The following is a 21,363-nucleotide window of genomic DNA, read 5'->3' as shown; positions in this document are numbered from 1 at the left end:
AGGCCCACTGCCCTCAGTTTCCACGGGGCGAGTGCCTGATTTCTGAGCTGCCCCTCTAGGGGACACATCCCCCCCATTAGATGCAAAGCAGGCCCTCAACGCAACCCAGAACAGGACGGAAACACATAACAAGTGCAATTATAATTGGGTGAGGAAAAAAAAACTAACGCTTCTGCTTAGAATGCATTCATTTTACTTTTAATCCAGAGAAGGAAAATAAGGGAAAAGCTGAGCTAAGAGCTACTTTCTGTATCTACAAGGATCCAGTGTTGGGAGGGACTGGGTGGGGGCACCATGTTCCCTTTGGAAAGGGGGCTTCCTTGATGTGGGGCATGGCTCATGGAAGGCAGCAGGTGACGTGGTCATGAAGTGGCTGCCTCAGTGGTCACCTGGGGGATGTGTCAGGGGCTGAGCGCCCAGGCACGGGGAGGGAGGGAGTCCTGACATCGCCAGCCCGGCCCCCATGTTTTCGGATGTGCCCTACAAGACCCCCCGGGAGGCCTAAACGTGGAGAATCCTGAGTGGTGCCAGACATGTCATGACCCTAATGAGATTCCCCTAATGTCACCGGGTGTGGGAGAAGGTGGGAAGACCCCCTGGGTTGGGGAGTCCTAGCTAAGAGCATAGTCTAGACTCAGGCTTCACCGGCTTACAGTCAGATTTGAGCATCTCATCACTGGGACCCGATTAGAAAAGTGAAGATGGGGGTGGGGGGGGGGGGATGGGGCAACCGGGCGCTGGGCATGAAGGAAGGCAGGGGATGCAATGAGACTGGGTCATATGCAACTGATGAATCACTGACCTCTACTTCTGAAACTAATAATACACTATTAACTAAAGGAATCTAAATATAAAAACATTTAAATAGACCAAAAACTTATTTATTTATTTTTTAAACCAGAATTTTAAAAAGCCCACCAAGATACAATGACAGGAAGCCAGCTGTATGTGGCCAGCGTGATAAGTATCTTCTTGCACGTAGCATGTCGTCAGCGACTACGGTGTACGTTCTCCACATGGGCCAGCGACTGTTATTTTGAACGTTTTCGCTTCACCAAGGAACAAAGTTAGGACAAAAAAAAAAAAAAAGATGTTTGTGACCTTACGTGAGAGAAGCTTGTTGAATGAAGAGGGCAGGGTTATCTCATTAAGTCACAGGGTGTACGTTTATCCAGGCACGCTGGCTAAGAAGATAAGAATTTACTGTCCTCTCTGAAAACCTTGTGTTAGAAAAAGACAAAGGCTCGTAGACCTTGTCTAAAAATCTGGGTGGCAAAGGGACGTTTCTCGTTCTAAACGGAAATGGCCCAATCAGAGGTTGCAGTTGTGTTTGCCGTGGCAGCGGTGACAGGATGGGAAGACGGTTGGTTGTCTCCGAGATTCACGTGGAAACTCCTGGCTACAATAAATTCAGGACGCGCGCCCAAGGTTGTAGAAATGATGAAGCAAAAAAAAAAAAAAAGGTGATTATTGGTAAGTGTCTGGTGCTCATCATATTGGTAATTACGAGAAAAATGTTTTCAGATCCAAAGCATCAGCACGTTTTGCAAAAGCTTGGCGCTCTGGGAGGACCCAGGAGAAGTCGCGCCCACACGTGCCTGCCTGCCTTTGCAGATGCAGACGTGGAAGGATCCGTTCTCAGGAGTCGATTCTAGGAGTCAGGGAGGCCATTAGCGCACGCGCTGTCGTAACACGCAGATGCATGAAAAATATATCATCACTACGGGGTCCTAGCCAGCGCTGCCTCATTTACTCCCTCTCACCCCTGCGAGGACGGGGGGGGGGGGGGGGGGGCTCTCCATCCTTTACAGATCGGGGAGCTGACGGACGGAAGTTGCTTGGTCCCGGGGAAGCGCAAGCCGGGAGCAGGCGTGATGCGAACTCCTGTGTGTCGCACTTGCAGGCCCCATGTGTTAACCCCTACGACATTCTCGCTGGCTTTTTAGTTGATTTTGTGCGCCAGTGTGAGTGGGGCAGCTCACTGTCCTCGGGTTTTGCCCACGGTTATCCGTCTTCCCCGCTTTGACTGACATTCCACACTCTCTCCGTTGTGGTATCTTGTCCTGAGCTCTCACTAGGCCGTCGGGACCCAGACCTCCTCACAAAGCCTTCAGGACAGTCCCGTGAGATAGGCGCTGTGGATGGCTTTGCTTTAAGCTGTGACAGCGGAGGGGCAGAGGGGTTGACTTGCACGCCCACGATAACACAGCTCATCCTTGGGGCCCGGCAACGGCACACCTACGCATAGCCTCAGCACACAGCCTGAAGGACGGAAGGGGACGGGCGGCAAGCCACGAAGTTGAGAATCTTTCACCTCTCCATCACCCAGCCGTCTCCTCACCCAGCTGTGGATCCATTCAGTTCATCCAGCCATCTTTCTGTCCATCACTCATTTATTCTCCATCCACCCACCAGTCCATTTATCATCTAACCACCCATGTATCCATCCATCCATCCACCCATTTTTCCATTCATCATCCATCCATCCATCCATCCATTCATTCATCTTTCTATACATCACCCATTTATACTTCTGTCCAGGCACCATCCACTCGTCCATCCATTTATCCACCCATTTTCCATTCATCATCCATCCATTCATTCATCCATCTACCCACCAGTCCATCCATCCATCCATCCACCCATTTTTCCATTCATTGTCTATCCATCCATTCATCCATCTGCTCACCAATCCATCCACCCACCAATCCATCCATCCATCCATCACTCCACTTACCCATTTATCTATCCATCCACTCATTTCTCCATTCATCGTCCATCCATGCATTCATCCATCTACCCGCCAATGCATCCACCCACCAATCCATCCATCCATCTACCCATCAACCACTTACCCATTTATCCATCCATCCATCCATCCATCCATCCACCAATTTTTCCATTCATCGTCCATCCATCCATTCATCCATCTACCCAGCAATCCATCCACCCACCAATCCATCCATCCACCTACCCATCAGTCCACTTACCCATTTATCCATCCATCCATCCATCCATCCACCAATTTTTCCATTCATCGTCCATCCATCCATTCATTCATCTACCCACCAATCCATCCACCCACCAATCCATCCATTTATCCGCCCATCCATCCATTTTTCTATCCATCATCAACCTGTGCTTCCTTCCATTCATCCACCCACCCACAAGTCCACTTACCCATCTCACCCTTTTATCTGTCCACATACCCACCAACCCCATCCATCCAAGCACCCACCTATCCATCCTTTACTTTCTGAAATCAAACATTAACACCTATGTAATATCCAAACCTACTTCAACCCTTGCCATAGCCTAGGAAATCGATACTCATTAAATAATAAATGCACCCATCAATGAATGAATTGGCCTAATCTAGATCATTCTGCAGACTATTTATAGGTGTATTCTTATTTTCACCAAGGAATAGACCCAGAGGAAGAGAATAACTTGGTTAGAAGAGACTTGTGTTCCCAGTTATACTGAGGGGGATCATACCCCTGGAGAGAAAGACAAGCTCGTGATGCAAAGAAATCACAAAACATCAGAAAGAGAGAAAGAACATGAAAGACTCCTAATTCTTGGAAATGAACTACGGGTGGTGGAAGGGGAGGAGGGCGGGGGTGACTGGGTGACGGGCACTGAGGGGGGCACTTGACGAGATGAGCCCTGGGTGTTATTCTATATGTTGGCAAATTGAACACCAATGAAAAATAAATTTATTAAAATAAAAAAAAGAAATCACAAAACATATTCCGCACAGTATGTGTTGATCCCTTTACAGTTCTCTCTGCTTAGCTATGTGTTCCAGAGACAATTAGATTCCAAAGAGTTCCCATGACTTTATACACAAGAGATTACATTCTGGCCACGTGTAATTGGTTCAAAAGTTATGGTTCATAAATAACACTAAAGAGAAGGATTATATTCTCCTGATGGTTCAGGAAATTGGAAACGGCAGGTTGCAATACTGAATGTTATTCACTGTCTCGTCAGTGAGTAACATTCTCAGCCCCACAACTGAGCACGTCCTACTCCAGAAACCCGGAGAGCACAGGAGTCCTGTTTGTGGCTCCCACGTCGGCAAACAACTGAACGAGTCTGAGATATTTTATGTTCGAAACGTCGCTCATTTCACAATGCCTGGAAGACCTCATGCCTTTTCTTTCTTATTTATCTTCATATTATCCACCTTTCTGCACCTTTGACCAGGGTTTGCTGTATCAGTGAAAACAACCAATTATCCTGGATTAAGTTAATTATTCCACACCACTGAGGTGGGCAGATGCAAGAAACACGGTGAAACGTGGCCCTATTAGCGTGTAGACGCTGGAGAATTCCAGTATCACCTACTGGCGTTGGCAAGCAACCAGTCCAGACTTTTTCTTTTTAAAGCCGAGTCCTGAGCCCTCCGGGCAGATGCACTTTGCTCTGCGTAGAATCCAGCTCTGGATATCGTCCACAGAACTCCGCAGGGAGCACCCCACGCAGACTCTGCCTCTTTCAACAGCCAGTTCTAAAAACCGCCAGCTTCGTGAGACTCATTTTTAAAATTTAATGAAAAATTTAAAATTCCCTTTGTATCTTCGTTTGCTGTTTACATAACACGTTACTTAGCACCGATTTGTTTTTCCTTAAAGTTCCTTTTCCCTCCACGATTTACTAACGCCCGCTTTGTAACTGGTTTTCCCTGCTTTGATCTACGTCGGGGACACGCTACACACGATCACATGCAAGAAGGCGGGAAGATTGCTCAGGTGCATGATGTTGGTGGTTTCTGGGAATAGTAATGCATTTGAGCGATCCCTCTGGGGTGCTCCCCCTGTCTTCTCTGTGATGCATCGCCCGGCCTTGTGCATTTCGCACGCCGGGTCAGTCAAGGGCTTTCCCACATTCCATCCCCACCTCCCCGGCTAGTTTTCTGCAATGAGTTCCCACAAATAACCACCTCTATTGTGTAAAAGCTTTGCTCCAGGGAGCGGGTCAAGAACGCATCCGACTTCTCTGCCCCTGAATTCCCAGTGAACTAGGAAATAGCTGGCCCTTCTGGCTGAAGGCGGAGATGCGAAGAAGCGACGTTCCAATGAGCAATGGTTGCATTGACTGCTGAGTTTAGGCAAAGAAACGGGACAGTCCTCCAAAGACCCAGGCTGAAAGGCAAATGAGCACCATGCAATTTTGGGCAAGATGGTTCATCACAAAGTAAACTCTTATTTTCTGGGCTAGTTTGTGTTTGTTATTTCACGAGGTTGGGACAGGCTGCGTTTGCCTGACCCTTCACAGCTTCCCACATGGGGCTCGGCATTTGACTGCCCCATTAATCTTATTTTCTAGGCAAGGAAGTGTCCCCATTTCTAGTAGAAAGCATTGTGCCTCAGAGTCTGTAACTCTTACAAGACCGGTGAGTGCTTGAAATAGGGGAATTCTTTCTTTTTTTTCAAGATTTTACTTATTTATTTACTTGATAGAGAGTAGGGGGAGGAAGAGGGGGAGGGACAGAGGGAGAATCTTGTATTCCCAGTTGAGCGCAGAACCCAACCTGGGGCTCCATCTCATGACCCTGAGATCATGACCTGAGCAGAAACCAAGAGTCAGATGCTCAAGCAAATGAGCCAACCTGGCGTCCTGAGCTAGGGCAACCACGATGAGTCCAGAACACACTTCTGAATTTCCAGAATCCCTGTTCTAAATGTGGAGGGGCAGGAAATCCTTTGTCGCCTCATTGGTAACCCAATGGCCTCGCCTTATGTGGTAGGGAGGATGATGGCCTCCAAAGCCTTCCATCTCCTGATCCCCGTATTGGAGATGGAATGATGTCCCCAAAGACGTCCATATCCTAATTCCCATGTGGTGGATGTGCTAACATCCCCAAAGATCAGTGCATTTTAATCTCCGTGTGGTAGACAGAATAATGTCCCCAGAGATATGCACATCCCGATCCACGTGTTGGGGACAGACTAATGTCCCCAAAGACATCCATGTCCCGACGCCCATGTGGTGGTCCTGTGATCCTGATTTTAGACTATTTTGACTTAAGCCACAAACCTGGTGATCATTTGTTACAACAGCCGTAGGAGACTAATAGATTTGTCTTCAACTTGAACGGACCAGAACAAACATCACTGCGGAGGCCGCCTTTTCAGGTCATAACATGCATGCAAATCACCCAGGGGTCTTGTTAACCACGGAGTCAGCCTGAGCAGGTCTGGACAGGCCAAGATGCTGTGTTTCCAACCAAGTCCCAGGCAATGCCGGCGCTGCCCATCCGGGGACCGCACTTTGAGCTACAAAGCCAAAGGTGCGTTTCAACACAGTTTTCATCCTTTGAAAAGTGTAGGACAGAATAATGTCCCCACGGTTCCTTGGGGTTTCTCAGGGCTGGCAGTCAAGGGAACCTCAATGGCAGACTCCAGACTCATTCACAGACACCGGTGAGTTTGTCCAGGTCTTGGAACACGCTTATTGTTTCCCCAAAATTTCTTGGACAACGTAACCACGAGAGGGAATGCCCCAGTTCCCTATTAATTGAAATTGGAGATATGCCCTGACGAGCAAAACGATTTGAAAATTAATTATTGGACGTCTTCCTTGGCTAGAGCCTACAATTTTCAGAGCGTGTCACACATTCCCCACATTTAATTTCTCCCAAAGACGGAGGTGCTGCGGGTTTTCCAACATCACCTGCATGTCTTCCAGAAATAGTGTGGTTCAGAGGGGGAAGCTATAGGGCCATGTGTACCCCATGCATCATTTCTAGGACCTCCACACGGATTTAAAGGAAACCCCCTCAATCTCCTGTTCTCATTGTTCTTTTTTTTTTTTTTAAGATTTTATTTATTTATGCATGAGAGAGAGGCAGAGTCACGGCAGAGGGAGAAGCAGGCTCCATGCAGGGAGCCCGATGTGGGACTCGATCCCGGGACTCCAGGATCACGCCCTGGGTGGAAGGCGGCGCTAAACCTCTGGGCCACCAGGGCTGCCCTCATTGTTATTTTAATTCGATATCAGAAACATCTTTTAAAAAAAGATTTTTATCTATTTATTTCGACAGAGGGAGAAGGGGCACGAGTTGGGGGAAGGGGCAGAGGATGAAGGAGAAGCGGGGAGCCTGACACAGGGCTCCATCTAAGACTCTGGATTCATGACCTGAGCTGAACCACAGAGGCTCAACCAACTGAGCCACCCAGGTGCCCCCAATGATCAGAAATACCTTAAGGAAGGGCCACAGTCTCTGTGTAGGGAGTTGCCGTCGCGCACGTTTTCGTCACGAGGCTCCAGGCTGCACGTCCACACCTCCCTGGAAATCTGCTGGTCTCAACACCACGCATCTAAACGTTGAGTGCAAACCTCATATCAGGTGCCTTAAGTATGCTGGACACATGCAGGACTTCCGCAGAGTCATAGAGACTTTTTTGTAGATGGAGAAGGATTTTCCCGGAGGGATGAAAGAAAGTCATTACTTCAGGAAAAATAACTCTGATAACACAAGATTTTAGCACACGAACAAAGTGCGTATCCGTGATGCATGCATGCGCTGCGTGTCTGTCTGTCTTACACTCCGCTTTCGGGCACGTGGCGTATGCGTATTTCACCTGCAACTTCCTTGGCAAAGGCCTTCTCCTCTTGCCCGATCAGCATCTACTCAACTATACGAGCCGTATTATTAGTCTACCAGGTAACCCGCTGAGGATTTTAATGGTTTTATTCCCTGGGATCCAATCTGATCCAGAGGTTAACGACATGACCCAAGCCAGGAAAGCATCCTGTAGTCAGGTACGTCGGGGAAAGCCGAGAACGGTACCGTAATATCCGTCCCTCTGGGAAGATTTCACTGCATTTTTGCAAATAAATATTGTATAAAGGAGACTTTTTTTAAAATTTTTATTTATTTATGATAGTCACACACAGAGAGAGAGAGAGAGAGAGAGAGAGAGGCAGAGCCACAGGTAGAGGGAGAAGCAGGCTTCATGCACCGGGAGCCCGACGTGGGATTCGATCCCGGGTCTCCAGGATCCCGCCCTGGGCCAAAGGCAGGCGCCAAACCACTGAGCCACCCAGGGATCCCCTAAAGGAGACTTTTTGCTGCAGTGAAGACCTCAGCTCTTGTAGACCGGCGTTTACTTATGTATTTTGGCCCATAGAGCCTTTGTTACTTCCCGCTGGCACTGCAATTAGCTTCCCGGGTGATTTGTGTTAGAAGGAATCACTCAACAGAGTTTGGAAAACACCGAAGTCAGTGAGAGGATAATCTGGTAATTTTGCACTGGAAAGTGGGTGATCTCAGTGCTCACTGGTGGTGCCCATGACATGCTTCTTTCTGTGGACCACACCCCTTAGCTGGTCTACAGCACCCCGGTGCTAACAAGAGTCTTAGCCCTAGGTTTTATAAATACACATTTTTATTTGCAGAAGTTGCATGAGGCCGCCATCAAATAATATACATTAAAATATTTAATAAACGTCCCCGTCTTTTTAAAACACCCCATTTCTTACATTCCATACCACCCTTATTTCTTAGAACCACGGAAGCACCATTGCATCTCCGAATTAATTTTTTATTTTTATTTTATTTTTATTATTTTTTAAAGATTCTATTTATTTATTCATGAGAGACACAGAGACAGAGAGGCAGAGACACAGGTAGAAGGAGAAGCAGGCTCTATGCAGGGAACCCAATGCAGGACTCCATCCCGGGTCTCCAGGATCACACCCAGGGCTGAAGGCGACACTAAACCGCTAACCCCAGGCTGCCCCAAATTAATTTTTATATAATCTTGGAGAGTCACTGAATCCCCAAATCAAAATAAATGCCATTCTTCTTCTTCTTTTTTTGTCTTGCACAAAGCTTTCCTATGCCTTTACAGCTGAATGCAATTTCTGCCTTGACACAATTTTCTCACATAATTAGCTTATTAGTCTGGCTGACCAGATATACAGGGTTTGGCTAAGAATGACACATTTTCCTCCAACGAGAAGAGCATTACAAAGGAAAAAGCATGTGGGATCCAGAAGCCAATGCACAGTGACAGGTGTGGATGAAGCTCGTCTGTGACTTTATGACGAGACTGGACACACGTGGTATGCAAACTCTCAGCTCTGTGACACCTTCTGGTGCAATTTAGCCTCACACGCTCTTAAATATTCCTCAGAGATGCTCACGGGCCACCACCTCTTCAATCTCACAGGATTTTTCTAGGCAATATCAAATCTCCTTCCAGTATTCTGACTCTGTTTTGCATACACCGGTGGCCTCTGGACACAGCACCTGGGCTGATTTACCTGTGCTTACGTGGCTATGGTAACCCTGGGTGGCAGCTCCGGGCAGTGCCAGGTGGGAGCTCTGTCCAGCCTGGGGAGCATGTCCTGGTCATTCTTTCTCCTTTGCATCTCTTAATGCAACCATGACCCTCTGCAAATCCTCACTCAAGTGGATATCCAAGGGAGTCCGTGCGGCTGGGGGGGTCACATCTCCTAATGTAATCATGGCACTCCACAGCTTGTCACTCAACCCAATGGGCATCTGAGGGAGACTGTGATGCTGGGGGTCACATGAGAGCTGAGGGGTTGATACCAATGTTTGCTTGCTTGGTGGCTCTGGAATAAATGTACTCATTGCCTATGAACGGGGAGGATTCCATCTACCACGAGGCATGGTTACCTAAAGAAGGGGTTTTTCACCCACTCAGATCAATGCATTATCTGTCTTTGGTGGATGAGGTTTTGCAAAATCCAAGTGGGTTGTCCCATCCCCACCCCCACCCCACGCTCGTGTATCATGAATGGTCCCAGAAAGCTTCTGAAACCTCAATGCATCTTTGCACAGGTCAGAGGGTACACCACCGTGAGCTCTGCACCAATCGGAATGGGTGTGTGTTTTGGGGTAACTGAACGGAGTCTCCCGCATGGTGGATGTGCTCACATGGGGCCGAGGAGAGACTTTGGGTTTGCAGATGATGCCTGTAGGGTCACTGCTCTGCCCAAACAGGCAGAGAGCTGTGTTTGCAAAGACAAAGGTTCCAACTACCATATGTGCCTATGAAAACCTTCTCAGGAAAGAGAACAAAGAAAGAAAAAGAGAAAGAAAGAAAGAAAGAAAGAAAGAAAGAAAGAAAGAAAGCAAGCCCCAGATGTGCAACCTGGGAAGAAATTCCAGGATCTTCAGGATCCGGGAAAGTTATTATAGAGTCACAGGGTCTCCTGGGTCTAAGTGGCTTCACTGTGGTAGAAGGACATCAAGCAAAAATAAACTTATTAAAATAATGAACAATTGATGTTTCATATATATAGGATTATTATATATTATTATCACATATAGGAATATTATTATGTATACTATCATTTAATATACAGAAATATACCGTGTAATATACATAAATATACAAAAAATCCTAAATAAGAAGTAGCATACCCAACCTTGTAGGACACCTCAAGAGCTTTGCACAGAATCCCAACGTTTGTGAAGGACCAGCCCAGCCCTGTAAGGACGTGAGTAAAAATCTCAAGCCAGAGGCGCCATCCAGGCAGCTTTTAACTGACAAAATTTCTGTGTGAAAAAAATGCCATGCTAGTACCATTGCCAATTTTCCCATCGCTGAAGGGTTGGAAATATTTTGCAAACACCTGAATGCCTTATCAAGCCGAAACAGAGCTGCTGTACCATGTGAAAGCATTGGATTATTTCCAAAAAAAAGAATTTTTTTTTTTTGGCCACCGAATTCTTCTAGCTAAAAATAAATGCATTTGGAGTAAAAAGGTACGATTTTGGTTCCAAAATATTTCTCCCCCAAGGGCAGAAGGATGGACGCCTCGTGCCTAACGTATTTACGACTAATAGGATTTGGTATCAATTATAAATTTGCCTTAGAAGTCAGGCTGGAAATGAAGTAAAGCCATCAGTGAGACACACGGCTTGTAGTTTACTTTTAAATGTTTAAAATAGGGACGTGTGCTGAAAATAGGCGTCCGTGCATTCAAGTGTCCCCATTGGTTGTTTTTTTTTTTTTTATGGCTATTCTCTGTGATGGAGCATTAGCACGTAGTATAATTAATACATGGTGATTACAGTTGCTCAGTGAAGCAGATGAGAAAAAAAAGTACATAAACCCGTCTGGGGATAGTCACTCGCCAGTGCTATTGGAGCTCCATAAACCCACCAACACGTGGCATATATTGTGCCTGCACAGGTTAGAAACTGAACCACAAAGAGGAAAAAAAGAAAAAGAGAAAAAAGGAGCATGTAACGTGAAAAACACAATGAGACATCCATCATCACTGAGGCGCACCTTTCAACGAACCCTGAGGAACACAAGCTCAAAACCCAGCAGAGAAACCCCGAGAAAATGTGCATCCAGCTCCCGGTGCTTTTCCAGCAGTAAAATAATTCAAATAAATCGCTCATTTCTCCCCAAAGACACCTGGAAGCCTGCGTTTTCACGCAGCCTCAGGACGCAAGGAAAGCAAAACGTCTGTAGCCTGCTGCTGCCGCCAGGCAGATAGGGATCATCTGCAGCTCCCGGGTTCGTCGGCTCGAAGATGCACACGTCTGCATCCATCCAGAGGATCATCCCTCAGTTCTAATTAAGGGACGTAGTAAATAATTCAAAACCGTGACTCAGAAGACGTGTGCCTGGCTTCTCGGGCGGATGCTTATTAGCAGCTATCAGGGATCTACAAGCACAATTACACTTTAAGAGCCGGTGTAGGGGGTCGGAGTTCTGTGACTAATAGGGTGACAGGTGCCTGAAGGAGCAAACCTGGAATGGCGAGAGCACCTCTCAGTGGCTCAGTGTTGGGACCACCAGGCGCTCGGCGTAGGTCCTGCGTCTGCTCTCACCCTCCTCACCCACATGCTTGAAGTTTATAGCTATTAACCATCTGGGATTCCGGGACCAAAGATCCCAAATGTTCTCCCATCGGGGAAATGAGGGCCAGCCACATGCGGGTCACTTTGGACGACTCATGCGTAACCAGCTGCCTGGCACAAAATAACTCAAAATAAAATTTAAAAAAAGTCAGTGCAGCACAGACAATGTGCTCAGTGCCGAGCGAACAAACAGGGGGTGAAACAGAGAACAGCATCCCTAAGGATTCATCCCCACGTTTTCCTACGGGAGTGGAAATTTCAGCCCCGTGGCTCCTTTTGGAAGCTAGGGAATGCTCCTTACATGTTTAAACCACGTCATTTGATTTTATTTTTGAAGATTTTATTAATCTGAGAGAAAGAGAGACAGAACATGGGCAAGGGGAAGGGCACGGGGAGAAGCAGACTCCTCACTGAGCAGGGAGCCCGACATGGGGCTGGATCCCAGGACCCCGAGATCATGACCTGAGCTGAAGGTGGGCACGTAACCGACTGAGCCACCAGGCGCCCCCCAAACCGTGCCGTTTTAAGTGGAAGACGTAACCCACATGGGATTCTCCACTGTCCTTCTTAGCCTACAGACTCTGAGAGATTGACTATCTGGTGTTTTTTTTTTTTTTTTTTTTTTAAGGAAAAGTTTCTGAGTCCCACACTGGAGGAGCAGCCATTCCTGAAATCATTGGAAATGTGTTGTTTCGTTTTTGATTTTTTAATTGGACAATTGTAATCACATGTTTTGATCCAGCACAGTAGACATCCAGGAACACTCTGAGTCTGCCCAGGCCTCTCTAGATTCACCTGAGAAACACAGGAGAATGGAACCGTGTCCTAGGGCAAAGGAAGGAGCCACCATGGTGCCAAGAGTGTGCTGATGGAATAACAAGGCGGCTTTATGAGTGATGTTGGGGGTGGGAGGCCACAGAAATTAGGTGTTGAGCCAAGGGAGGTGGTTGGTATTGGCTCTGGGTCACTAGATAGGGTTTCAGGCACAAGATAACAGAATATCCTAGAGACAGAGAGTCATATTTGAGAGATGTTGTTTTTCAATATTTGAACTGGATAAAGAACCGGAATGGTTAGGGGCAGCATGGCAGATTAGGGAATGCAAAGGTGTGCTGATCAGGGTCTGCATGGAATCAATAAGATGGATGGGAGGATGGATGGATGGATGGATGGATGGATGGATGGATGGATGTGATGGATGGATGGATGGATGGATGATGCACAGATGGATGGATGAATAGATGGAAGGATAGAGGGATGGATGGATACATGGATCGATGGATGGATGGATGGATGGAAGGATGGATGATGCACAGATGGATGGATGAATAGATGGAAGGATAGAGGGATGGGTGGATACATGGATGGATGGATGGATGGATAGATGGATAGATAGATATAGGTAGATGGATAGATAGCTGGATAGATGGATAGATGGATGGATAGATGGATGGATGAATAGGTAGATGGATGGATGGATGGATGGATGGATGAATAGGTAGATAGATGGATGGATGGATGGATGGATGGATGAATAGGTAGATGGATAGATGGATGGATAGATGGATGGATGAATAGGTAGATGGATGGATGGATGGATAGATAGGTAGATGAATAGACAGATACATATTATAAGGAATCAGCACATGCAGTTATGGAAGTTGAGAAGTCCCATGATCTGCCCTCTGCAAGTGGGGACTGAGGAGTCTCTGGTGTAAGTGCCAGTAAACAGCAGGAGAAGAAGACGTATTTCCCAGCTCAAACACTCAGGTGGAAGGAGACTTTCCCCTTCTTTCTCCTTCCCCGACCTCTTCAAACCTCACCTGATTAGACGAAGCCCACCCGCACAGGGGAAGGCCCTCTGCTTTCCTGGCTCCACCCATCCAATGGCTCATGTCATCCAAAAACACCCTCCCAGCCACACACCCAGAATCATGTTTATCCACGAATCTGGCCACCCCATGGCCCAGTCAAGCCGACACATGCAATCCACCCACACAAAAGGAGAGGGGAAGAGCCCAAGCGTTTGGGAGAAAAACGCTTCCCTGTGGTGAGCTTGGAGCAGGAGGTGAGCAGGGCCGGGATTCTGACCAGGATTTGGCGGGTCATGGTCACAGTGGAGGCAACGGGGTCTCATCTTGCAGGGAGAGAAGACAAGGAGCAAAGGATGCTGAGGTCTGGCTGATAAAGCAAAGTGTCTTCAGAAATCAAGGAAGGAGCACGGGCTGCTGGCTCAGAGTGGGTGTCTTAGCACCTGGACCCCAGGCAACCCTGATTGCCTTCCACTTCCAGCCTGAAGTGGCAGCTGGTGTAGACAGCGGTGTGCTGGCTCCCGACCTCGAGTACGGCGCCCTCTGTCTGGACTCAGGTGGGCTGAGCTGACACGTTGCTGAATCCCTTAACACCTGTGGTTGGCGCGCCGCTTGTGTGTGTGCGTCTACAGTATTTTTCCACTTGCAAAACATCCCACCTCCTCTGCACATTTTTTAAACTAACAACCACCCGAAGAAGCCGCAGACACACAAAAACAAACAAGAAGAGAAAACCACAACCCACCCATGAGTGTTAATGAGATGCCAAATTCAATTTCCCTGCTCAGGAGAAATCTGTGTCTTCCTGGGCTTGGAGGTGAGAGGGGCTGGCACCGGCTCACGGCCGCAGGCATGATTCTCCATCATCAGAGGCTGGGTCAGGACATCCGCTGACACTCATGTGCCCCAGGGGATGTCTGCTGGCGAACAGATAGCCCGAACCCAGAAACAGGCCCGATTGCATGAGACTCGTTTCAAACAGGCTGACGTACCGGACACGAGAGTGGGATCGATCTAAGTGCCGCTTCCCACTCTGTACCATGGGACAGTCCCCCCAAGCAATCCGGGGAGGAGGCGTGGCGGCCAGCGGCGCGGGTTAGGGCCGCACCAAGGCCACTCATGTGGAAAGCTTTCTGCCTTTGGGAAGATTTAATCCAGCGGAGAGCACTACGTGGGGATGTCTCCAGGGTCACACAATCTAGTGTGAGACTCCACACATCCCCCCACACACTACACCTGTCTTGCTCATCTATATGCACAACTAGACAACCTGAGTCTCTTTTCAAAAACCTGTAAGCATCTGCCTTCAGCTCAGGTCATGACAGGGTCCTGGGACCAAGCCTTGCATTGGGCGCCCTGCTCGGCGAGAGTCTGCTTCTCCCTCTCTCTCTGCTCTCCCCCACTCGTGCTCTCTCTCAAATACATAAATAAAATCTTTAAAGAAAACATAACCTCCCCCCTCCCTGTATTTCCATTCCAAGCACCCGTACCTACGTGTGTGCATTAGTGATCTCTTGCCGAAGAGCAAATAACCCTCAAGCTCAGAGGCTTCACCAGCCTGCACCCGTGAGCTTCCTGGGCATCAGGGATGCAGGCACAGCTTCAAGACGCAAGCACAGGAGCCAGGGCTGGGGGCGCCCCAAGATGTGTGGGCAGGAATCGCCTTGCAGCTCTGCTCACCGAGGGCTTCAGATCCACCCTGGCTGTCAGCTGCAGGTCACCCTGCATTCCCTGCAGTGAGGGCCTCTCTCCATTAACAGCTCACCCCAGGGCAGCTGGCTTCCATCAGAGCCAGCCAATGGGACAGTCTGCTAGTGAGACAGAAGCTATCACCTCGTGCAGCACAATCAGGGAGGTGACATCCCACCTCCCGCCATCCCACATTGCCACAGCGTCCTCCCCTCCCCCATAGTCATGGGGACCAGAGTACAGGGGTGTGCATATTACTACCTGGAGGTCCTAGGAGGCCCTCCTAGAGGCTGCCCACTGCCAGGAAATCCTCCTGTAGTGGTCCTGCATGGAAATCTCCCTGCGGCTCCAATATCGAGCTTCTCCTAAATACCACTTTGGGGGGCGATGAACCCAACTGTTGGCTATTCTTGACTGCAAATGGCAGGGTAGAAAGGAGTAAGCCTGCCTGAATTCTCAGTAATTTTTAGCAGCTGCGTCTTAGGGCCATTCATCATGATCATTATTTGACTTTCCTTGTAGTTGACTTTATCCGTGATCCAAGGCAGGCTCGTCAAAGGACGGGCGTGGAGGACAAACCAAGATGGCACCACGTGGGCTGGATTTGCAGCCATTTCCCGCTCTTACCTCCCACGGGGGCACACGCAGAAAAACAAGTGAATTCCACGCATGTAAAAATAAAGTAGGAAACCACACACCCGCGTCTGGTGTAGAGTCGGGCCAAATATTTACTCAGCAGAGGCCAGCTGAGTCCCAAACAGAAAACAAAGAGGCAAGGTGGGAAACTGCGGTCGGAATAGAAGAGCAGGATCTAAGACTCAGTCAGGGGCCGGCCTGCAAGACACAAAGGCAGGACACGACTCAGGAACCAGCTGAAAACAATCCCATCCCCACGGCGGCTGGCGCAGCTGGATGTTGACGCAGTTGAAGGATTCACTGCAAGAGCAGCAGGGCTTCAAAGCGATAAATCCTAATGAAATGAAAATTCCTAAACAGACAGGCAAATTACGACAAAAACACAGCTTAGGAGGAAGAAAAAAATAACGGACAAGAGCAAAGAAAATTAAAAAAAAAAAGAAAAAAAGAAATAATGCTGTAGGTGACAGAGAAAGACTCCACCAGAGGAGGCATTCAAGACCTCTGAAATAAGACATGTCTTAGGTTTTATATTTGAAAAAGGAGCAAATGCAAATGCAAAAAAGTCCTTCTATTTGAAGGATGAGATACGAAGGGATCACACCAAAGACTTTCACGAGTTTATTCTCGAGTTTATAAAGCCCAGCTTTGTATTACAAGGGTTTCAAAAGTTGAATTAATAATGCATTCAAACGGTAACACATTATTAAACTATCAATAGATAGCAGACCAACAGGGACCTGCTTTAGTCAGTAGAATAAAATGAATTATAATTAGCTTTTCAAATAATGTCTCATTCTAGTTGGTTTTTCTTAAAATTTTAAAAAAGAGTCTACAGAAGTCAAGTTAATTTTAAATCTCTCTCCTAGTTCTTATGAAACTGACAAAGGCTCCATTTTCTCCACACAGGTACGCAGGACGATGATGGGATGCTCTGAACAGCCGGGAATCGTGTCGAAAACGAAAAATAAAAATTAAGCCGCCATATTGGAATTTCAATGGGATGGTTTTGTCGGCTAATCTTTTCAGAGCAAGATAGTTGGTGAACTTGTTAGTAGGCTGAAGATGTAAGACCGGTGTCTGATTCTAACTCTGCAAAACAACCCCCCTCCCCCCGCCCCGCCGAGTTCAATCTTCCTTTCACGCCATACAAAACCAAGTGTGAATGACATGTGATACCACGGATTGGAACCATAGTCAAGGCGACTTTACATATCCAATCAGGGGAAGATAAAATTCACAATATGACACGCGCAACGGTCTCTTAAATGAGTGCACACGGGAAATGCTGGCAACTCAACGTCAGTGACTGTCTTAGAAAACAAACCCCTTTGGATGGACGCCCCCACTTGGTCTCAGAGAGAGGAAAGCCCACGATGAATACAAAATGGCGGGCAGGCCAGGCACATGTAGGGCTTCCAACAAAGGTCTCGAAGTCATTCCCTTGAATAAGTTGCAGAGCCCAGTAGCAAACACACCCACCGAATGGAAAGTCTCCCTCGATTGAGACAGAAGCCACTTGCAATTCAGTATTGCTAAAGATGGAAAGAATCTGGATCCAAAGCTTGCTGAGGAATAAAATAAAAATGTTTAAATGGCAGCGAAAGGGAAAGCCTGCTTGCTTTCATTGAATTTTCTTCCACATTTTAGGCTCTGCGCCAGGCACTCTGCACGCTGTAGTGTCTCATTTCAATTGTCACGGTAACTATAGTGTTAGAGTTAAAATCTGTGGTTCTGGGCAAGGGACTAAGATCTGTCAGGGTAAAACCCAAGAAAAGTCGTACTGATCAAATCCTTACACAAAGGACCATTCCAGAGAAATGATGGCCTCTCCCCCGCTTGCCAATGACCTCCCCATGGAATTGTGCAAGTCATTTGCCAGCTGCAAAGGTAAACATTCAATCTCATCCTTTTGAGCTGGGGGTACCCGGAAGGCATGAAACGCTGAGAAATTCAATGTTGGCCATGTCAACAACTTGAGTTCCTTGACAAATGGTAGAAGGGGTAGGAATAACTCTCTGGGCTCATGGTCCAGAAGCCCAGTGCCCTTAATTCTGGAGAAAGGGCATCCAGTTGGGGGACCTCCATTTCTAACCCATTCCCGAATTCTCCCATTGGTTGGAGACACCCAAGATTTCCTTAGAAAAATTAGGACACACTTATACAACCACGTCCTCTGGGACAAGTGTCTTTGGATCTTCAGAGATGTTGGCAGAGGGGAATCCTTATTCTGCTTCCTCACCCATGGTGCTGAAATGATACCAGTCTCTGCATCCTTCACTTATGTTTTCAGAGCCCCTGGTATGCCAGGCATGGTGGGCACTGGGATAAAACAGGGACTGGAGAGAGATGAAACTTCCTGCCTCCTTGGATCCTGAGTCTACTTGGCACGATAGACATTGATGAAACAACCGCACAAATGGACTTGCGAGCCTCGTTGACTCTACTCTTAACTTTAGGACTGGAATAATCTGCTCGTTTAGCCAACTGAGCACACGTGTGTTGAATGCCTACCCGGCACCATGACAAGTCCTGTGAAGACAAAGAAAGATCGGCATCTTCACTCTTACAGAGTTCACAGTCTGGTGGGACAAGACAATGAGAGGATCACTAACGGGAGGAGTCCTGCCATGACTCCATTAGAAGATGGACATCACTTCTATCGCAGGATCCAGGCCTGTCATGAACTCCCTCTGTCATCGATGAGCGGGAGCCTTGACTCCAGGGCACCCCTTTCAGTTGCTTACCTTCTCATCACTGAGTTCCTTCTTCCTTGCTTCTTTTGGAAACCGTTAAGACATTTCCATCGCTAACACCCCATGCTTACCGACATCCTACTCCATGCATGGGCTGAGGTAGACGCCCATGCGTGCTTATAAATCTGGAGTGGAAACAGTGTTTCAGATGCAAAATATAGAGAAATAGAGGTATGTATACAGGGATACAGATATAGAAGGAGAGGCTCAGACGTACACATATATGTCTATGGAGGTGGGGTAAAGGTATAGAGATACAGGCAAGAGACGTGGAGACAGAGGTATAGCCATAGATCCAGTATAGGTGAATATTGTAGAGATGTGGCTAAAGAGGTACAGGTGCAACTGTAAGTATACAGTGATAGAGGTATAGCATCACTGTAGGGGCAGATGTATGAACATACAGGGATAGTTACAAACCTGAGTACAGAATCATAAATATATAGTACAGGTACGGGTGGAGAAGTAAAAGTCTATGGATATAGGAATGCCTGAGTGGCTCAGCGGTTGAGCATCTGCCTTCAGCTCAGGGCATGATCCCGGAATCCTGGGATCGAGTCCCACATTGGGCTCCCCACAGGGAGCCTGCTTCTCCCTCTGCCTGTGTCTCTGTCTCTCTCTCTCTGTGTGTGTGTCTCTCGTGAATACATAAATAAAGAAAGTCTTTAAAAAAAAGTCTATGGACATAGATAAAGCTATATGGAGAGAGATGTAGGGATATAGATGAAGTACAGATAGAAGCATGTAGTTGATGTATAGAGTAGAGGTTCCTAGAAAGACATATGAGTAAAAGTGTGGATGTAGGTATATCCACATAAGCCCAGGTATATAGACATAGGTACAGGTATGTACATGTATGTATATATAAATGGATGTAGGTAAAGGTATAGATACAGCTACAGGCATATGCCTGTCAGCATAGGAAGAGATGTGTAGACACAGGTATAGTACAGGTGTAGGTGTACAGGTAAGGGCATAGAGATAAAGGTCTAGGCATGCACATGGGCAGTAGACATGTACCTCAAGAAAGGTAAGAAAGAAGATCAAGGGAATGGAGAGGAGGGGCCAGCCAGCCCTCTGGGAGGACCAGGTGCAGCACCCTGACAGATGGAAGAGATGCCCACTTGGTGTGGCCCAGAGGGTTTTCCTCAGCACCCAGGAAGGACAAGAGGGGGTTCCCAGTGGGGTCCTCATGCAAATGGCAGGACGAACCCAGTCTCTGCAAGCCGTGAACGGGGTAGAAGGCAGCTGTGAGCTGGGACATGACCCTGGGTCACCTTATCTGGGTTCTGAACGCCATGATGGTCTTTACCCATTAGGGAATGAGGAGACCATGGGGGCTCATGCATCTCGTGAAGCCCAGCCTCCTCCCTCTGGATTTACTTCTCCCTTCATGCTGCCGTATCTCAAAGACCTGAGTGTGTCACCTTCACCTGGAAGACCTACCATTGCTTTTGGTGCCATGGAGGCCAGAAGATGGTGGTCCCTTGGGGGAAGCACCAAGAGATTCCAGAAGATGACGACCCCAATCCCTGGGACAGTGGTTGTAGTGCGGATGACACCCTGGTCTCCACCACCCATTGAGCTACCATTGACCGCTCAGCATGACTTCTTTCTTCAGGGACTCCATCAAGGAGGGGTCTTTGCTTCTGCTTCCTTCCTGCACAGCTTCTACCAGACACAGAGCAGATGCACCTGTTCCTTGCACCTGCTCTGGGTCGAGGCAAGTCCTGACTTCTGAGCCCCCTCGGCACCTGCTCCTCCTGCCCCCGCACACCCCGCACAGCCTTTGGCTCATCTGCATCCTTGGTACAATTTTCTGGATGCACATCCAGGGCAAAACACACAGAACTCAGGACATGGCCCCCAAAAGGCACAGGTTCAGTGATGTCCTTTCATAAAATGTGAATGAAACGATCTGACATGATGAACCAGCAACATCATCTGATGGTCAGGAGATGAAAATTACCCCCGGAACGTGTTCTGTTTCTACATCAAGGGTGGATTCCAAGACAGATTTGATTTTCTTGTTCTTTTTCTTTTCTTTTCCTTCTTTTTCTTTACACAGCAAGAGATACACTAACAGGAACCAGCTTTCAGGATGTCAAAATATTTTTGCAGCTTCCCTGTGAGCAACAGAACCTTTTTAAAAAAATTTTTATCTGGTGCTGTGCCACATTGGATGGTAAAGTTCCATGGTTTATTCTCAACATAAGAAGGCTCGTTGTCTCTTTAGCATTCAAGGGGTGGGGGTGGGGGGCTCTGTGTGCTTAAACATCCATCCAGAATTTGAGGGGCTGTGTCCACGTGTACATATCCTTCCAAAATAGAAGATTTAAATGCGCAAAAACAGAGGCGAGCATCAAGTCTGGACTCGCCGTTTCAGCGGGAAGGCAGGGACTACTGATTTGGCAGTCAGATCTGTTATATAAATTAGCTTTTAGCTTTCATCTGCCTCCATAAAAACACTCAGAACAGGAAATAAGCTAAGATGAATAATTTATTTGTTCAATTAAAAAAATTGAGCCCTCTGCACACATGCCCTAGAGACCAAGCTCAAATAATTAACACAGTGATAAGTCAAATATCACACGAAGCAGGAGAGTGA

This window comes from Vulpes lagopus, chromosome X, assembly GCF_018345385.1.
Source record: "Vulpes lagopus strain Blue_001 chromosome X, ASM1834538v1, whole genome shotgun sequence".
Taxonomy (NCBI): Eukaryota; Metazoa; Chordata; class Mammalia; order Carnivora; family Canidae; genus Vulpes; species Vulpes lagopus.
This window is presented reverse-complemented; position numbering follows the sequence as displayed.